This window comes from Rhincodon typus, chromosome 3 (genome assembly GCF_021869965.1).
Source record: "Rhincodon typus isolate 14 chromosome 3, sRhiTyp1.1, whole genome shotgun sequence".
Lineage (NCBI taxonomy): Eukaryota > Metazoa > Chordata > Chondrichthyes > Orectolobiformes > Rhincodontidae > Rhincodon > Rhincodon typus.
Window position 1 is genome coordinate 28,590,171 of NC_063334.1, and position 17,595 is coordinate 28,607,765.

A 17,595-nucleotide genomic window follows, 5' to 3' on the forward strand; every position below is an offset into this window, starting at 1 on the left:
AGGCCCAAAACGTCAGCTTTTCTGCTCCTCTGATGCTGCTTGGCCTGCTGTGTTCATTCAGCTCTACACCATGTTATCTCAGATTCTCCAGCATCTGCAGTTCCTACTATCTCAGTCAGGATTTGCCCGGACAAGTGCAGCTCCGACAATATCAAGAAGTTTTACACCATCCAGAACAAAGCAGCTGGCTTGATTGGCACCAAATCCAAAAACATCTGCTCTCTCCAATGCTCAGTAAGCAGCAGTATGTACCATCTATAAGATGCATTGCAGAAATTCACCAAGGCTCCTTTGACAGCACCTTCCAAACCCACAAATATGACCATCTAGAAGGGCAAGGGCAGCAAGTTCATGGGAATACCTCTAACATGATGTTCCCCTCCAAGTCACACACCATCTTGACTTGGAAATATGTCGCCATTCCTTCACTGTCGCTAAGTAAAACAGCACTGTGGATGTTCTTTACCATTCCAATATGATGTGTATATACCTTTATGGATATGTATCTTAAAATACTGGGAATCATTACTAACTCAACCCCAAAAATGATTTATTAGTCCCATAACAGACAGTCTTTGAACAGCAGTTGTAGGAGTCAAATGTAATATCTGTAGCATTACGCGTGCTCTTGAGGAAGTTGCCTGAAAATAAAACATGAAACTGCAAAACCAGAAACCAAAAAGTTCTACCTCCCTCTCCTATCTTTGACAATGTGTAATTTGCACTTTTTTCTTTTGCACTTAGACACATGATTAGTTATGCTGGAATGTATTTTGGCTAATTTATTTCAATATATTCACTTCCAGATAGGGTTACCAGATCTGATTTGATGTATTCCTTGTAGTTTGATCAACTGTTATGGAGTCATAGTCATAGAGACAAAGAGTCATACAGCAAGGAAAAGACCCTTTGGTCTGACTCGTCAACCAGGTTTCCCAAACTAAACTAGTCCCATTTGCCTTGTGCTTGCAAAACTAAGAACATAATGTCCAACATTCATAGAATCATACAATCATAGAATCCATACAGTGTGGAACATTAGACGTCTCTGGTAGTTCCACCCTAAACACTATTAGTTATAACACTTACAACGCTAGCCCCCTCACCAACCAAAAAGAAAGTAAACAGACGCAAGAGAATTGACAATGCTACTTCTACAAATGTAGAAAGGTCTTGCGGTGCAGTGGGTAGCATCCTTGTCTCTGAGCTAGGTGCTCTGAGTACAAGTCCCATTCCAGGGCTTGGTGGCCAAGAAAGATATATTTGTAATGTGACAAAATAGGTTGAGTATCAATATGAAAATCATTTGAACACATGGTGTTGACAGGTGGTAAGAGTAGGAGAAATTCCTGAATAGCCATGTGACGGAAAGGAAGCTGGATCCTCTACTCTCACCTTCTGTAGCTCCAGATTACAACATGCATGTAAAGGTACATGTTCTCTCAGAGTGAACTGTAACCTGCCACCATCAACACTTTCATAAATTTAAGCATAATCATTTCTGATAAGTCTTTTTAGATACACCACAGCTTCTATTTGACGGCAGATTTCGCCTCATATTCCAATTATTCTACTTTCTCTGATGATAAACATGAAGAATCAGGCCAGGTTTATTGTTGGTTGGATCTGGAGTAGGTTATTATCAGTCATCCTGACCGTCAGTCATATCTGCATAACACACTAGCACACGTTTACAGGAAGTGAGAGAGATCCAAGAATCCAAACAACATAAGAAGCTAGCAGGACAAGTTAATGAGGTGGCAAAAAAGTACAGGGTTCTTGTTTTTTGTTCTGTCCCTTGATCCTTCCACCTTCAATTTTCTGTGCATATAAATCCCCATATACACTATCCTCATCACAATTTACAATTCTTCCAAGTTTAGTATCACCTACAAACTTTGAAATTATCCACTGCACACAAAAATTCATTGATATATATCAAGAAATGTAAGGATTCCAATACCAGCCCTGGGGAACTCCACTACAAACTTTCCTCCCGCCCAAAAAAACATCCATTCACCATTACTATCTATTTTGTATCACTCAGCCAACTTTGTTTCCAACTTGCCACTGTCCCTTTTATACCATGACCTAAAACTTTCCTTGCAATTCTGTTGTGTGGCACTGTATCAAACATTTTCTGGAAATCAATGTACACCACATTACATCACACTCATCAATGCTTTCCATTAGCTCTTCAAAATCTCCAGCAAGTTAGTTAAACATGATCTCCGTCTTAGAAATCCATGCTGACTCATCCTAATCAACCCACCTGTTCCATGTGACTACTGATTCTATCTGAATAATTGTTTCCAAAAGATTCCTCATCACTGAAGTTAAACTGCTGGTCTGTATTTGCTGGGATTACACTTACAACTGGTTTTGAACAAGGCCATAATGTTGACAATTCTCCAGTCTCCTGGTGGCTCCTTGGGTACCACTGTCCACAGCAGGCTGCAATATTGCCAGTGCCTCTTTCTGCCCTCACTTCCCTCAAAATCCTTGATGAATCTCACCTGGTCGCAGTGCCTTGTCAAATTTAAGGGCCAACAATCATTCCAATTCTTCTTCCTTAGTCCAGGAACTGGTGGCACAGTGGGGTGGCACGGTGGCTCAGTGGTTAATTCTGCTGCCTCACAGTGCCAGCGACTCGGGTTTGATTCCACCCTGAGGCGACTGTGTGGAGTTTGCACATTCTCCCATTTCTGCGTGGGTGTGCTCTGGTTTCCTCCCACAGTCCAAAGATGTGCAGGCTAGGTGGATGAGACATGGCAAAATGCAGGGATTGGGTGGGATACTCTTCAGAGTGGTTAGCACTGCTGCCTCACCATGCTGGGGACCTGGGTTTGATTCCACCCTTGGGTGGCTGTCTGTGTGGAGCTTACACATTGTTTGTTTGGGTTTTCCTCTGAGTGCTCCAGTTTCCTCCCACAGTCCAAAGATGTGCAGGTTAGGTGGAGTGACCATGCTAAACTCCCCATGTGTCCAGGGATGTGCAGACTAGGTAGATTAGCCATGAGAAAGGCAGGATTACAGGGTAGGTGTGTGGTTCTGGGTGGGATGCTCTTTGGAGAATCAGTTTGGACTTGAATGGGCTGCTTCCACATTGTAGGGATTCTATGATTCTAGGTGAAAATTATTCTATGATTAATTTCAAATCCTTCTAATGACAGTTTCTTCCTCTGTCACCTGTGTGGACGCAGTGTGTTTCCAACCTAGCTTCACAGGGAAATGACAAAAGGAGAAAATATGTTACCTTTTGCAGCCAACAGAAAAGTACGTCAAGCGGCCACTAGATGGTGCAATAAATCCAGCCTGTGCGTAATCACGCAAAATGACCAAAACAAGGAATTTACAGCACAGAAACAGGCCATTCTGCTCAAATAATCCGTGCTGGTGTTTCTGATCCACATAAACCTCTTCCCAACCTACATCATCTCACCCTGTCAACATATCCTCTACTTTATTCCCTTTCATTTTTTTTTTAATCCTGCTTCTCTGTTTAGTTAGGAATTATCTGAAAACAGTATCTTCCCAATAATGATTTTATTTGGAGGGTTGTGTCATTGAAAGAAAAAGTATTGTGGAATCTATTTATTGAATTAAACATAGTCACACACAACACTAAAAAAGTATGGGATTAAGAGAGACAAATAAACGTGGACAAATTTATTTTAAATCTCCAACAGTAATTAAAATCTAAAAGAACAAGATTCAACACTTGTAAAGCCACATTTTCAGGGTTAGAGAATTAAAACATTCATGCTATTATAAAATTGTTTACACTTCAGTGCAAAAGGGCTTATTTTAAGTAGTGTTCTAGTACAGCAACCTTACCTCATTGCATGGCATTGTGGCTCAGTGGTTAGCACTGCTGACTCACAGCACCAGGGACTCAGGTTTGATTCCAGCCTCGGATGGCTGTCTGTGTGGAGTTTGCATGTTCTCCCTGTCTTTGCATGGGTTTACTCTGAGCCCCCTGGTTTCCTCCTACAGTCCAAAGGTCTGCAGACAAGGTGGATTAGCCATGGGAAATGCAGGGTTACAGGGATGGAGTGCATCGGTGGGTTTGGGTGGGATGCCTTTTAGAGGGTCAGCATGGACATGATGGGCCAAATGACCTGCTTCCACATTGTAGGGATCCTATGATTCAGTAGATCAGTTTCAAATCTCAGTCTGTCTATGAAGTTCTGGTCTATTGCATCCTGTAAAGCAGAAGGGTAGCGCAGAATAAATTTCTGGATTTCCAGGTTTGACTGCGTGTATGTGCAGTCTGGTGGTTGCTGTACAATTTGCCCCATAATAACAGCGTGCATAAATATGTTCATTAATTTTCTGACTACAAAATCTGGACTATTATGTCCGTTAGTGGATAAATATTGACTGAAACACCAGAGCAAAATTTCCTGTTATTCTTCGAAATAGGCTCCTGAGACCTTTTATATCCCATTGAGAGTACTGTCGGGACTTTTGCTAAATTTGTCTTCACTGCCCTACTGTAATGTCCTTGTGGACTTTGTGCTCAGGTCTTTGGAGTAGGACAACAGAGGCATGACAAACACCCTGGGAAAACACAGGTGGCTTTATGTAACCTAGGCCAGAGGTAGATGAGTAAAAGATTATATTTAGCTTGTATTACAACAACAACCTACATTCATCTACCTCTATTACTGCAATAAAACATCCCAGGCACTTCAATGGATCAATTATCAAACTGAGCCATATTTGGAGTTATTAAGGTAGAAAATGAAATGCTTGGTAACATAGATTTATCTAAGATTTAAAGAGTTTCTAAAAGAAAGGAGAGGCAGCAAAGTGGAGAGAGTTAGGGAGGCAATTCTAGGGCTTTGGAACTTAGAAGTTGAAAGAACATCCACAGATAGTGATGCAATTAAAATCGGGGTCAAAAAGCTAGGTGACTGTAGAGATCTTGGAAGTTGGCTACAGGATATTACAGAGATAGGGAAGGTATAAGGCCCCTAGTTATTGACACATTCACTAGAGGGAATTTATTTTCTCCATCTATCTACTAAATTTTCCATCATCTTGAAACCCTCCGATATGCTCCATTATTTCTGCATTATTCTCATTTCCTTTTACATTAGTTTTTTTGGGCTTCTTTTGATATAAATAATATTTGAGCTTGTGGTGTATTAGGTATGCTAATCATATGGGTGACTGTGAGGAAACAACAATACTCTGGTGTTTGCGTGTGCATGTTATTTGCAGAAAAAGTGTTCTGGTAGGTAAACATTGTGAATATTTGCATATCACGCACTATTCATTCAGGTCCATCTGGTTTCACCTCATGTTTTATTTGCAACATTTTTAGCAACAACTAATAGTATTTCAAAAGCGTTTGATCAGCCACTGTAACACCAGGCAGGATTGTTTTAAACTCATAAACACGAGGTCCATTGGAGCAGGAAGACACTATTCAATTTGTCAAGTCTGTTCTATCATTCAGTTAAATCACAGCTGATCTATGACTTAACTCAGTGTACCTGTCTCGGTTCCATAAACCTTGATATTCTTTCTTAACAGGATTTATTTTACACCCTGCACCATTGCACCATATGTTATGAGATTTGCAAATATTTTTTAAGGGTATGCAGCAATAATTTCAATTCTCCACAGCAGAATTATTAAATAAACTTTGATACTGAGCCACATAAAAATATGATAAAGCTTGGTGAAAGAAGTCAGTTTTAAGTGGCATCTTAAAGGAGGAAAGAGAGGTAAAGAGGCGAAGAGCTTTAAGGAGGGTATTCCGGAGCTTGAAACTTTGGCAGCTGAAAGTACAACTGGCTGATTAAAATCAGGGATGTTAAAGAAATCAGAATTAGAACAGAAGAAATATATCGGAATTGGAGGAGGCTACAGAGCTTATGCCAAGACCAAAGACATGGAGAGATTTGAAAACGAGGATGGAAATAGAAAAAATATCTAGGTAGTGGTTAAGTACAGGCCAATGTTGGTCAGTGAGCAAAGGCATGGCGAATAAATGGGCTTGGTGTGAGCAAGAGCACTTTTTTTGTTATTTCATGGGTGTTGCGCTAGGGACTATAGGGACCATTTGTTGCCCATCCCTAACTGCCCTTGAGAAGTTGGTGCTGGTGAACTGCCTTCCTGAACAGCTGTAGTCCTTGGAGTGTAGAACCTGAGTACTGTTAGTGAAGGAGTTTCAAGACTTCAGTCAGTGACAGTGAAGGAATGACAGTGCATTTCCAAGCCAGGATGGTGAATGGCTTGGAGGTGAACTTGCTGTGGGTGGTGTTCCTGTGTATCTGCTGCTCTTGTTCCCTTTGGTGGTAGAGGTCATGAGTTCTGAAAATGCTTTGACGGAGACTTGGTTTGCTGCATTGAATCTTGTAGATGGTGCACACTACTACCACAGTGTATCAATGGGGAAGGAATAAATGCTGAAGGCAGTGGATATTCTGCTAATCAAGAGGGCTGTTTTGTCCTGGATGGCGTAAAACTTCTTAAGTATTGGTGAAACTGCACTTAGCCAAACAAGTGGGGAGTATTCCATTCCACTCGCGACTTGTACCTTGTTGAAGGTGGACAGGCTTTGCAGAGCCAGGAGGTGAGTTACATGTTGCAGAAATTCCAGCTGATCACTGTGCAATCATCAGTGAACATCCCCACTTCTGACCTTATATTGGAGGGAAGCAGTGTTCCCTCTAATCTGTATAAGCTCTCCAAAGTATTGTGTCAACATGCCAATTGCAGCATTGACTTCCAGTTCCAGAAGTCACTGCCACACATGGACCTTGGAGGCCTGTGCAGCCGGGAAGAAAATTAGCGGAAACGCTGGAGAGAAGGTCACTAGGTGGTGGTGCCTAGCACATTACCCTGAAGAACTCTGCAGAGATGTCCCAGAGCTGAGATGACTGACCTCCATTTCCTTTGTGCTAGGCATGGCTCCAAAAGTGGATGGCTTTCCCTCTCCAATTTCCATTGATTCCAGTTTTGTCAGGGCCCCTTGATCCTACACCTGATCAAATGTGGCCTTGATGTCAGAAGCAGTCACTCTCGCTTCATCTCACCTCTGGAGTTCAGCTCTTTTGTCCATGTTTAGACAAAAACTGTATTGAGGCCAGGAGACAAGTGCCCTTGTGGAACCCAGTGAGTGTCAGTGAGTAGGTTATTGTTAAGAATGTGCTGCTTGATAGCACTGTTGTTGACACCTTCCATCACTTTACTGATTACTCAGAATAGACTAATGGAGTGCCAGTGGTCGGGTAGGATTGGTCCTGCTTTTTTTATGTACAGAGCATATCTTGCCAAATTGTTGGGTAGATGCCAATGTTGTAGATGTACTGGAACAGTTTACCAATGTTGAATAAATGGAGAAGATAAAACCAAGTTGAAATTTTAATCCTGGATATACATGACATTGGTAATTGTTACCAGTCTTCAAATTCCAAGAGAATTCAGTACTTGGACAAGGAAGTAGACCATTGGATGGGCATTGAGCCTCATGGCTCCTTGTGGAAAATAGTGAGGAGGAAATCTAATTTTGCAAACCTAAGCTGCAAGAAATACCCCTGAGTCAATATGAGCTAACCTTTTAGGAGGCACTGGTGCCTTGATGGAATATACAATTGTCTCCTTATGTATCTAAATGAGAAGCTAGATGTCTGCTTTAGGACCTCTTCTGAAACTGCTATGGCCAGAACTGGGACAGTATCTTTTTCTTCTTAACTGTTGGTCACTAACAAAAAAGTTGGGATGGAGCCAGGAGCAAGTGTGATTACACTATACTTTATCATGAACTGCCTGCGATTGTTGGGCCAATAATAATCCCAAAGTCTCTTCTCCTACAGCAGAATGTTTCTTCAGATACCAGTTTAGTTTTTTGGAGAAGTACTCTAATGGCTTCTCTATTCCCAACTTCTCATCTTGCAACATGATGACATCCACCTCCAAATCGCTAGCATCAATTGCCATTTCGAAAGGTTTGGAAAAATCAAGGGAAGCTAGCACTAGTTCATTAATTAGGATTGCCTTCAGATTCTCAAAGGCTGCCTGGCATTCTTCTGACCATAGCCCTGTAGCTTGTTTCTTCAACAAGGCACGGTTACTGTGCTGAAATTGGGCACAAATTTCCAGTAAAACCCATATGTTTCTAAAAATCTCATGATTTCTCCTTTAGTTTGAGGAATTTTATTACAGCCTTCACTTTTGCCGTACTTGGCATTCCTTTTCCTTGTTCTACAATATGACTTAGTTGTTATTTTTGGTTTTGCAAATTCATTTTGGCTAAATTTATTACTAAGCCAGCTAACTGTAATTGCTTAAACAAGTGTTATACTTGTTTCACACGCTCTTCCCATACATTAGTATGTTTTACAATATCTTTTTAAAAAACTGCACAGTTATGGAGCTCAGCTATCAATTTATCCATAAGTCTCTGAAATGTAGCTGGGGCATTCTGTAATCCAAATGGTGTAGCAAAAGTAGATATTTCTTTAGCCCTTGTTGTCAATGGTACTTGCCACTGCCCCTTCAAGAGATCAATCTTAGAAAGGAATGAGTAATTGCCAACCTTTCAATACAGTCTTTTCAATGTGGAATTGGGTCTGAATGTTTTAGTAACTATATTTACCTTTCTATAAACTCTGCAGAATTTAGTTGATCTATCCAGTTTAAGATATTTTTAATCCATTTATCCAGAGATATTATTTTACACCTCTGGAGTAGGTGGGACTTGAAATTGGGTCTCCTGGCTCAGAGATAGGGACACTGTGCCACAAGAACCCCTTGTGGAAGACGGTTTTGATCCATTAACCTCTGGTTTTTGGGGCCCAGCACACTCATGCTGTGCCACCCTACCAGAGTCTATCCAGTTTGGAAACTGACACCATTGATCAATTTCAGCTGCTTTGATTAGGTTCAGTCACGTGGTTTTCTGGCTGATGTTGAATCTCTGTTTCCAGCTAGGCCTGTTTTTTCCCTGGGCTCAACTGATAAGGATGCTGTATTTTTGACCCTGACTCTCCTGTGTCCACATCATGCCTAGCTAATGTAGAACATCAGGTGGATATCTACAGGTTGTCTTATGCTTTCTAAGCCGTATTACAAAATCCTCCCATTGCTCTTCATTTAAGTATGAGAACACAGTGTCTGGATGTCCCTGTATTTCTGTGTTAGCTCATCAAGTTGTAGGAAGTTTGGCTTGAGAACTGTGTACCTCTCCTACCACCTCACTTCTATTCTGTCTAACAAAGTCCACTACTCTTACTATCTGGAACACTTGTTCCTCCATATCCTCTTCCATATGATGATATCATTTCAACATGTTTGTGTGGCATAACTGATTCTTCTTCCCACGATCAGAAAACTCACTTTACTAACCCTCCTAACTACTTTGCATGGATTATTGAATTTTGTTTTCAGAGGTTCATCTGACACAAGCAACAAAAACAATACTTCATCTCCCATGTGAAACTCCCTAGTTGCTGAATATTTATCCATCCATTCTTTCATTTCCACTTTGAAACTTTTAAATGCTCGTATACTGCCCTACATGTTTCTGTGAGTCTTTCAAGAAACATGAACATGTAATTCAACCTTGAGGATTTCTCATTTCGCTTGAAGTACTTCTCTCTAATCAATTTTAATCGACCTCTAATCTCATGACAATAAACCAATTCAAATGGGCTAAACTCGGTACAGCTGGATTCATCTGGGGAAACTCTGGTATCAACTAGTAAGAAATCTAATCCTTTATCCCAATCCTATGGATATTCATGAAAATGTGCCTCAATCATGGTTTTGTGTAACTGATGGCACCTCTTCAAAGTTCCCTGTGTTTGTGAATGATACCCAGCTGAACTCAATTGTTTTATATCCAAACTGCTAACGATTTCTTGGAAAACTTCAGACATAAAGTTAGAACCTTGATCAAATCGAATCTAAGTAGGTAACCAGAATGAGTAAAAAGTTGAGTTAACTCCTCCGCCACTACCCTGGCTGTATTTGTATTTGAAAGGTTAGCTTTGGGGAATTGAGTTGTCATATCCACAGTTGTAAGGATGTCCTGATGTTCTGCTTTCATCCTTGGTGATGGTCCTGCTCAATCTACTCACATTCAACCAAATGGCTCTTCAGACACTGGGATAGATATCAAAGGTACTGTTTTAATTACATATTGAGCTTTTTCTACTACCTGAAATGTATGACGTGTTTTACAGAACTCTGTACATTTTTATGAAGTCTTGACCTGTAAAATACTTGTTTATTGATGCTTACATTTCCTGTATTCTTATAGGTCCTGCTGCAGGAATTTCATGGGCTACTCACAATGTTTCCTTATGATAACTGGGTGGCACCACTGTTTCATGTGCAACTGCCCAGTCTTCATCTACAGGTTTATGAGTATGTATCCACTTTCTCACTAGAACTCTATTGAACTCCTCTAGCCTCAGCTTCAATATGAACTGTCTTTCCTAACTTATTCAATTCTGGGCTTTCTTCCTCAGCCTCACTGCTTAGTGCAGAGACAAAGCCAGGAAGCTTGTCATGGTTGTCAGCAGGCCTCAGTCAAATCAAAGTGGATAATCTTCACTCAGGAAATTGCAACACCATATATCAAAGGCAGCCTCTGATACTAACCCAGAGGTTTGGACACAGTCAGTCAGCCGCTCAGAGCAAACAGAGTCAGGATGTTCTCGTCCTAACAAGTGAGGAGCTGAATGTTGGGCAGCTCACCATCTGTCTTCAGCATTTCTGCCCAACTGGGAGCTGTTTTCCTTCTGCAATGAGAGAGAGAGATGGGTATTTAGGGACTTGAAAGTGGGTGGTACAGCCATTACTTTTGGTGCAGGTGGAGAGGCATGCTAAGTGATTGAGTTGGCAGCAGAGAGGGCATGCAGGGTTATTGGTGTTGGGGATTGGGATGGATGTGATGAGAGAGAGTGGATAAGATATTGCAGGCACTAGTGAGCATGGTGGATCTTGAAGCTTGGTGGGAGATGGGTCCGACAGCAGAGATAAAGTGAGTCTGAGGCATCGGAGAGAAGGTGGTGGGACTAATGCTGGCAAAGTGGAGAAGGTCATTGATGTTCTTCCTACCTAGCTGGGCATTCCTCCAGCTTTAATCCAGATGATAACCTTAGACCAGGCTGACTTAGGGGAGGACAACGACCTACCTCTGAACCATCCTATCCAGCAGAACCGTGCCCTACAAAGCAGGGCATATATTCACCCGTGTGCCATGTCCTAGGCAAATGGAGGGAATCATACAGGGCAGCTCCAGATGGACAGTGCTGGTACAAAGAGCTTTTAAAGATGGCACAGACACAAGAGGCCGGTGAATTCTGGGATATCCAATGAGTGGCAAGTTGTTCAGGAATGATGTGCGGTAAGATGGGGGCAGAACTGAACATGACAGATGCCACAGGAATGGGTTAGGTTGTTAATGACACAAGTTTAGTAAGATACAGTGAGAAAACTCGCTAGGTCTTATGATGGAAAACCCTCCAAAAAACACAACGTAAAATAAAGTAACATTCAGCCCAAATGAATTGTCTACCCAGAGATTTGTGAGTACATTAAGTACATTCAAAGGTGAACACAGACTGTCAGGGATTGAGAGGTATGGGGAGCAGGTGGGAAAATGGAGTTGAAGTACAACTCCAGCCATGGACATAATGAATGTCATTACAGGCTCAAGGGGCTGAATATTCTACTCTTGCTCCTATTTAGAGTCATAGAGTCATGGAGATATTCAACACAGAAACAGACCCTTTGGTCCAACTCGTCCATGTTGACCAGATATCCTAAATAAATCTAGTCCCATTTGCCAGCATTTAGCCCATATCCCTCTAAACCCTCCCAATTCATGTACCCATCCAGATGCTTTTTAAATGTTGTAATTGTACCAGCCTCCACCACTTCGTTCCATACATGCATCACCCTCTGTGTGAAAAAGTTGCCCCTTAGGTCCCTTTTAAATTTTTCCGCTCTCATCTTAAACCTATGCCCTCTAGTTTTGGACTCCCCCACCTTGTCTATTTATCCAATCAATGTCCCTCATAATATTATAAACCTCAATAAGGTTCCTCCTCAGCCTCCAGTACTCCAGGAAAGTAGTCCCAGCCTATTCAGCCTCTCCCTATGGCTCAAACCCTCCAACCCTGGCAACGTCCTTGTAAATGTTTTCTCAACCCTTTCAAGTTTCACGACATCCTTCCTACAGTAGGGAGACCAGAATTGCATGCAGTATTCCAATAGTGGCCTAAACAATGTACAGCCACAATATGACCTCCCATCTCCTATGCTCAATGCACTGATGAATACAAACATACCAAATGCCTTCTTCACTATCCTGTTTACCTGTCTCTGTTCAGCAACACTCCCAAGGACCTTACCATTAAGTGTATAAGTCCTCCCCTGATTTGCCTTTCCAAAATGCAGCACTTCACATTTATCTAAATTAAACTCCTTCTGCCACTCCTCAACCCATTGGCCCATCTGATCAAGATCCTGTTGTACTCTGAGGTAGCCTTCTTTGCTGTCCACTACCCTCCAATTTTGGTGTCATCTGCAAACTCACTAACCATACCTCCTATGTTCACATCCAAATATAAATGACGAAAAGCAGTGGACCTCAGGCCTCCAGTCTGTAAAGCAACACCCCACCACCCTCTGTCTTCTACCTTCGAACCAGTTCTATATCCAAATAGCCAGTCCTCCCTCTATTCCGTATGATCTAACCTTGCTAACCAGTCTGCCATGAGGAACCTTGTCGAACGTCTTACTGAAGTCCATATAGATCACCGCTCTGCCGTCATCAATCCTTTCGGTACTTCTATTAAAAACTCAATCAAGTTAGTGACACATGATTTCCTACACACAAAGCCATGTTGACCATCCCTAATCAGTCCTTGTCTTTCCAAATCCATGAAAATCCTGTCCATCAGGATTCCCTCCAACAACTTGCCTACCACAGATGTCAGGCTCACTGGTCTATAGTGACCTGGCTTTTCCTTACTACCTTTCTTACATAGTGGCACCATGTTAACCAACCTCCAGTCTTCCTGCACCTCACCTGTGGCTATCAATGATACAAATATTTCAGTGAGGGGCCCAGCAATCACTTCCTCAGCTTCCCACAGAGTTCTAGGGTACACATGATCAAGTCGTGGGGACTTATCTGCCTTTATGCATTTTAAGATGACCAGCACCACCTCTGTAATATGGACATTTGCCCCACATTCTCTATCTTCCATATCCTTCTCCACAGTAAACACTGATGCAAAATACTTGTTTAGTATCTCCCCCATCTCCTGTGGTTCCATACATTGGCGGCCTTGCTGATCTTTAAGGGTCCCTATTCTCTCCATAGTTACCCTTTTGTCCTTAATGTATTTGTAGAATCCCTTTGAATTTTCCTTAACCCTATATGCCAAAGCTCTTTCATGTGCCCTTTTTGCCCTCCTGATTTCCCTCATAAGTGTACTCCTCCTGCCTTTATACTCTTCTAGGGATTTTCTCGATCTCTGCTGTCTATACAATACATATGCTTTCTTCTTATTCTTGACCAAAACTCAATTTCTCTCGTCATCCAGCATTCCCTCCACCTATCAGCCTTGCCCTTCGCCCTAACAGGAACGTACTGTCTCTGGACTCTCGTTATCTCATTTTTGAAGGCTTCCCATTTTCCAGCCGTCCTTTACCTGCAAACATCCACCCCCATCCAATAAACGTCTGAAAGTTCTTGCCTAATCCCGTCAAAATTGGTCTTCCTCCAATTTTGAACTTTAACTTTTCAATCTGGTCTATCTTTTTCCATCACTATTTTAAAAGTAATAGAATTATGGTCACTATCCCCACTGACACTTCAGTCACCTGCCCTACATTATTTCCCAAGAGTAGGTCAAGTTTTGCTCCTTCTCTAGTAGGTACATCCGCATACTGAATCTGAAAATTTTCTTGTACACACTTAACAAATTCCTCTCATCCAAGCCCTTAACACTATGGCAGTCCCAGTCTATGTTTAGAAAGTTAAGATCCTCTACCATAACCAACCGATTATTCTTACAAATAACTGAGATCTCCTTACAAATTTGTTTCCCCAATTTCCTGCTGACTATTGGAGTTCTGTAGTACAATCCCAATAAGGTGATCATCCTTTTCTTATTTCTCAGTTCCACCAAATAACTTCCCTGGATGTATTCCCAGGAATATCAGCTGTGATGTTATTCCTAATCAAAAACACCACTCATCCCAACCCCTTCCCCTCCCCCCCCCCCACCCCCCCTTGCCCCTCTTTCTGTGCTTCCTACAGCATCTATACCCTGGAACATTAAGCTGCCAGTCCTGCCCATCCCTGATCCATATCTGTGTAATTGCTATGATATCCCAGTCCCACATCTCGAACCATGTCCTGAGTTCATCTGCCTTACCTGGTAGGCTTCTTGCATTGAAATAAATGTGGTTTAATTTATTAGTACTACCTTGTCCTCTCCTTTGTTCCTGCATGCACTGACTGTTTGACTTGCTCCTTTTCCCAACTGCGCCAGTCTCAGACTGATTTCTTTCCTCACTACCTCCCTGGGTACCCCCCCCCACACCCAGTTTAAATCCTCCCGAGCAGCTCTAGCAAATCTCCCCGCCAGTATATTAGTCCCCTTACAATTCAAAAGGTGCAATCTATCCTTCTTATACAGGTCACTTCTAACCCAGGAGAGATTCCAATGATCCAAAAATGTGAATCCTTCTCACCTGCAGTGGCTCCTCAGTCACATATTCATCCGGTCTATCCTCCTATTCCTACCCTCACTAGTTTATGGCAGGGGGAGTAATCCAGCTATTACTACTTTCGAGGACCTACTTTTTAAATTCCAGCCTATCTTCCTATGTACTCTCCTCAGAATCTCATCCCTTGCTCTTCCTATGTCGTTAGTTCCAATGTGTACAACAACCTCCTGCTGGTCCTTCTCCCGTTTGAGAATATTCTGCACCCTCTCTGAAATATCCTTGATCCTGGCACCAGGGAGGCAACACACTATTCTGAAGTCTCGCTGTCGGTTGCAGAAACATTTGTCTGTGCCTCTGACTAGAAAGTCCCCTATCACAGTCAATCGCTTGGAACCTGACGTACCCCTCATTACATTAAAGCCAGTCTCGGTACCAGTCAGTGCTACATTCCCCTGAGAATCCATCACCCCCTACATTTTCCAAAACCGCGTACTTGTTTGAGATGAGGATAGCCACAGGAGACTCCTGTACTACCTACCTCCCTCTGCTACCTTTCCTGCAGGTTGACCCATCTACCTGACTATATCTTTGGTTTATCTCCCTTCCTGAAACTGCCACCCATCTCACCCTCTAGCTCCTGTAATTTCCTCATTGCTTCTAACTGCCACTCCAACCCATCCATGTGATCCGATAGGATTCACAACCAAACACACTTCCTGCAAACATAATCATCACTAACATGGAAACTGTCCCTAACTCCCACATCCGACAGGAAGAGCATGTCTTTGTGCTAAAGGCCATCTTTGCATCTTAACAATCTGCACATGCAGAAAATAACATAGTCTTACCTCTCTAAAAACACCGCCCAGGCTAGTTTAGTGTCTATGCTTTTACATTTTTAAAGTTTAACCAAGAAACAGATTTCAATAAAAATTTCTTACATAAAGGAAAAATTAGGTGCTTGGTGAAAAATTGAAAGGAGAGGGACAAATTGGAATGATTTTTCAAAAATCTGGTAGAGATGCAATGGACAAATGGCCTGCTTCTCTATTCTATTAGTCATTGAAACAGGGACTACAGAAGAGATTTTAACAATAAAGTGTTCCTATTCATATTACATCTAATAGACCTGTGTTGAACTTCCTTCCATCGTGATTAAAGACAGCTGAAAATGCACTTTGGAACTTATAGCAAGTGAAGCCTCAGCTGCGGCAAATGTCTTCTTAATGAATCAAACGCTGAATCTGGGGAGTTGCCAGCTGTAAAAGGACCTGTGTGTGTGTGTCCAAGTACAATCGAACTTGCGATCTGATCTTGATATCTTTTGTTCCTGATCCCTTCGTCCTGCTTCCACTATAAGCTACCCCTTACATCTATTGTTCGTATTGAAGTTGAAAGGCTGATACTTGTAGCATGTTTATAACTTCAGGCATGCATCAGGCTTTCATCTTTAATCAAAACACCAGAGTCTATTTTCTGCTGTGCAGGGAGCACAGCTTGTTCATGATAATAAAACAGTGAAAGGCCAAGTTTGAGAAAATTTAAAGAAGAAACACCTTGCATTTGTATAGCACCTTTTACAATCGCAGGGCTCCTGAAGCCCTTTAAGACACAATGAAGCACTTTTGAATTGCACTATGGGAGTGCTGCACTGTCTTTCAAATGAGACATTACATTGAGACCCCTGTCTGCCCTTTTGGCATCATGAAGATTGCTTGAATGTCAGGTATTATACGGTGCTCAAAAAAGTGAAAGAAACACACTGAACTACATTGGAGAGAGACAGCTAACCCGGGGGGTGGAAAGTCAGCTAACACATATAAGAGTCTTAAGAAGTCGCCTTCCTCAAAAATTGTTGAAGTTAAATCTGTGACTTCAAATGTTTTTTCAGTCTGAGACACTCAGGTAGATCAGGAACAAAATCAAAAATTGCTGGAAAAGCTCAGCAGGTCTAGCAGCATCTGTGGATAATAATCAGAGTTAATGTTTCAGGTCCAGTGACTCTTCTCAGTTGTTTTTTATGTAGAAGATAGGCCAGGGGAGAGGGTAAGGAGTAAATGATAGATGGAGATAGAGGCCAAAGAGAGAGAGAGAACAGGTGGACAGACAAAGGAGAGGACAACGGTCAGCCTGGGAGAATGAATGGCTGCTAAAGAGGCCTATTAATGGCTAATAATGTGTTGTGTGTCACAGCAGACCATGAGATAACAAGGCCTGGTGTGTGGAAGTTGGGGTAAGGGCATGGGGAAAGATGCCTCAAGCCCTAAAATTGTTGAACTCAATATTGAGTCCAGAAGGCTGCAGGGTCCCCAAGCGGAAAATGAGATGATGTTCTTCCAGCTTGTGCTGAGCTTTGCTGGAGCACTGCCGCAAACCTGAGAGAGATGTTGGCCAGGGAACAAGGTGGTGTGTTGAAGTGGCAGGCAACTGGAAGCTCAGGGTCTTTTTTGCAGGCAGAACGTAGATGTTCTGCGAAGCGGTCACCCAGTCTGTGCTTTGTTTCCCCAATGTAGACACCACATTGTGAGCAGCGAATGCAGTAGACTAGATTGAGTGAAGTGCAGGTAAAATGCTGATTCATCTAAAAGGTGCTTTTAGGCCCTTGGACACTGATGAAGGAGAAAGCAAACAGGCAGGTGTTATACCTTCTGCAGTTTCAGGGAAAGGTGCTGTGGGCTGTGAGTGGGTGGGGGAGGGGGGAGTGGTAAGGCATGGGGTGCTGGGAGTAAAGGAGGAGTGGACCAGGGTGGCAATAGTCCTTATGGAAGTCTTATGTGGGAGGGGAGGGGAATATCTGTCTGGTGGTGGCATCCTGCTGGAGGTGGCGGAAATGGTGACTAATGATCCTCTGGATGTGGATGCTAGTGGGATGGTAGGTGATGA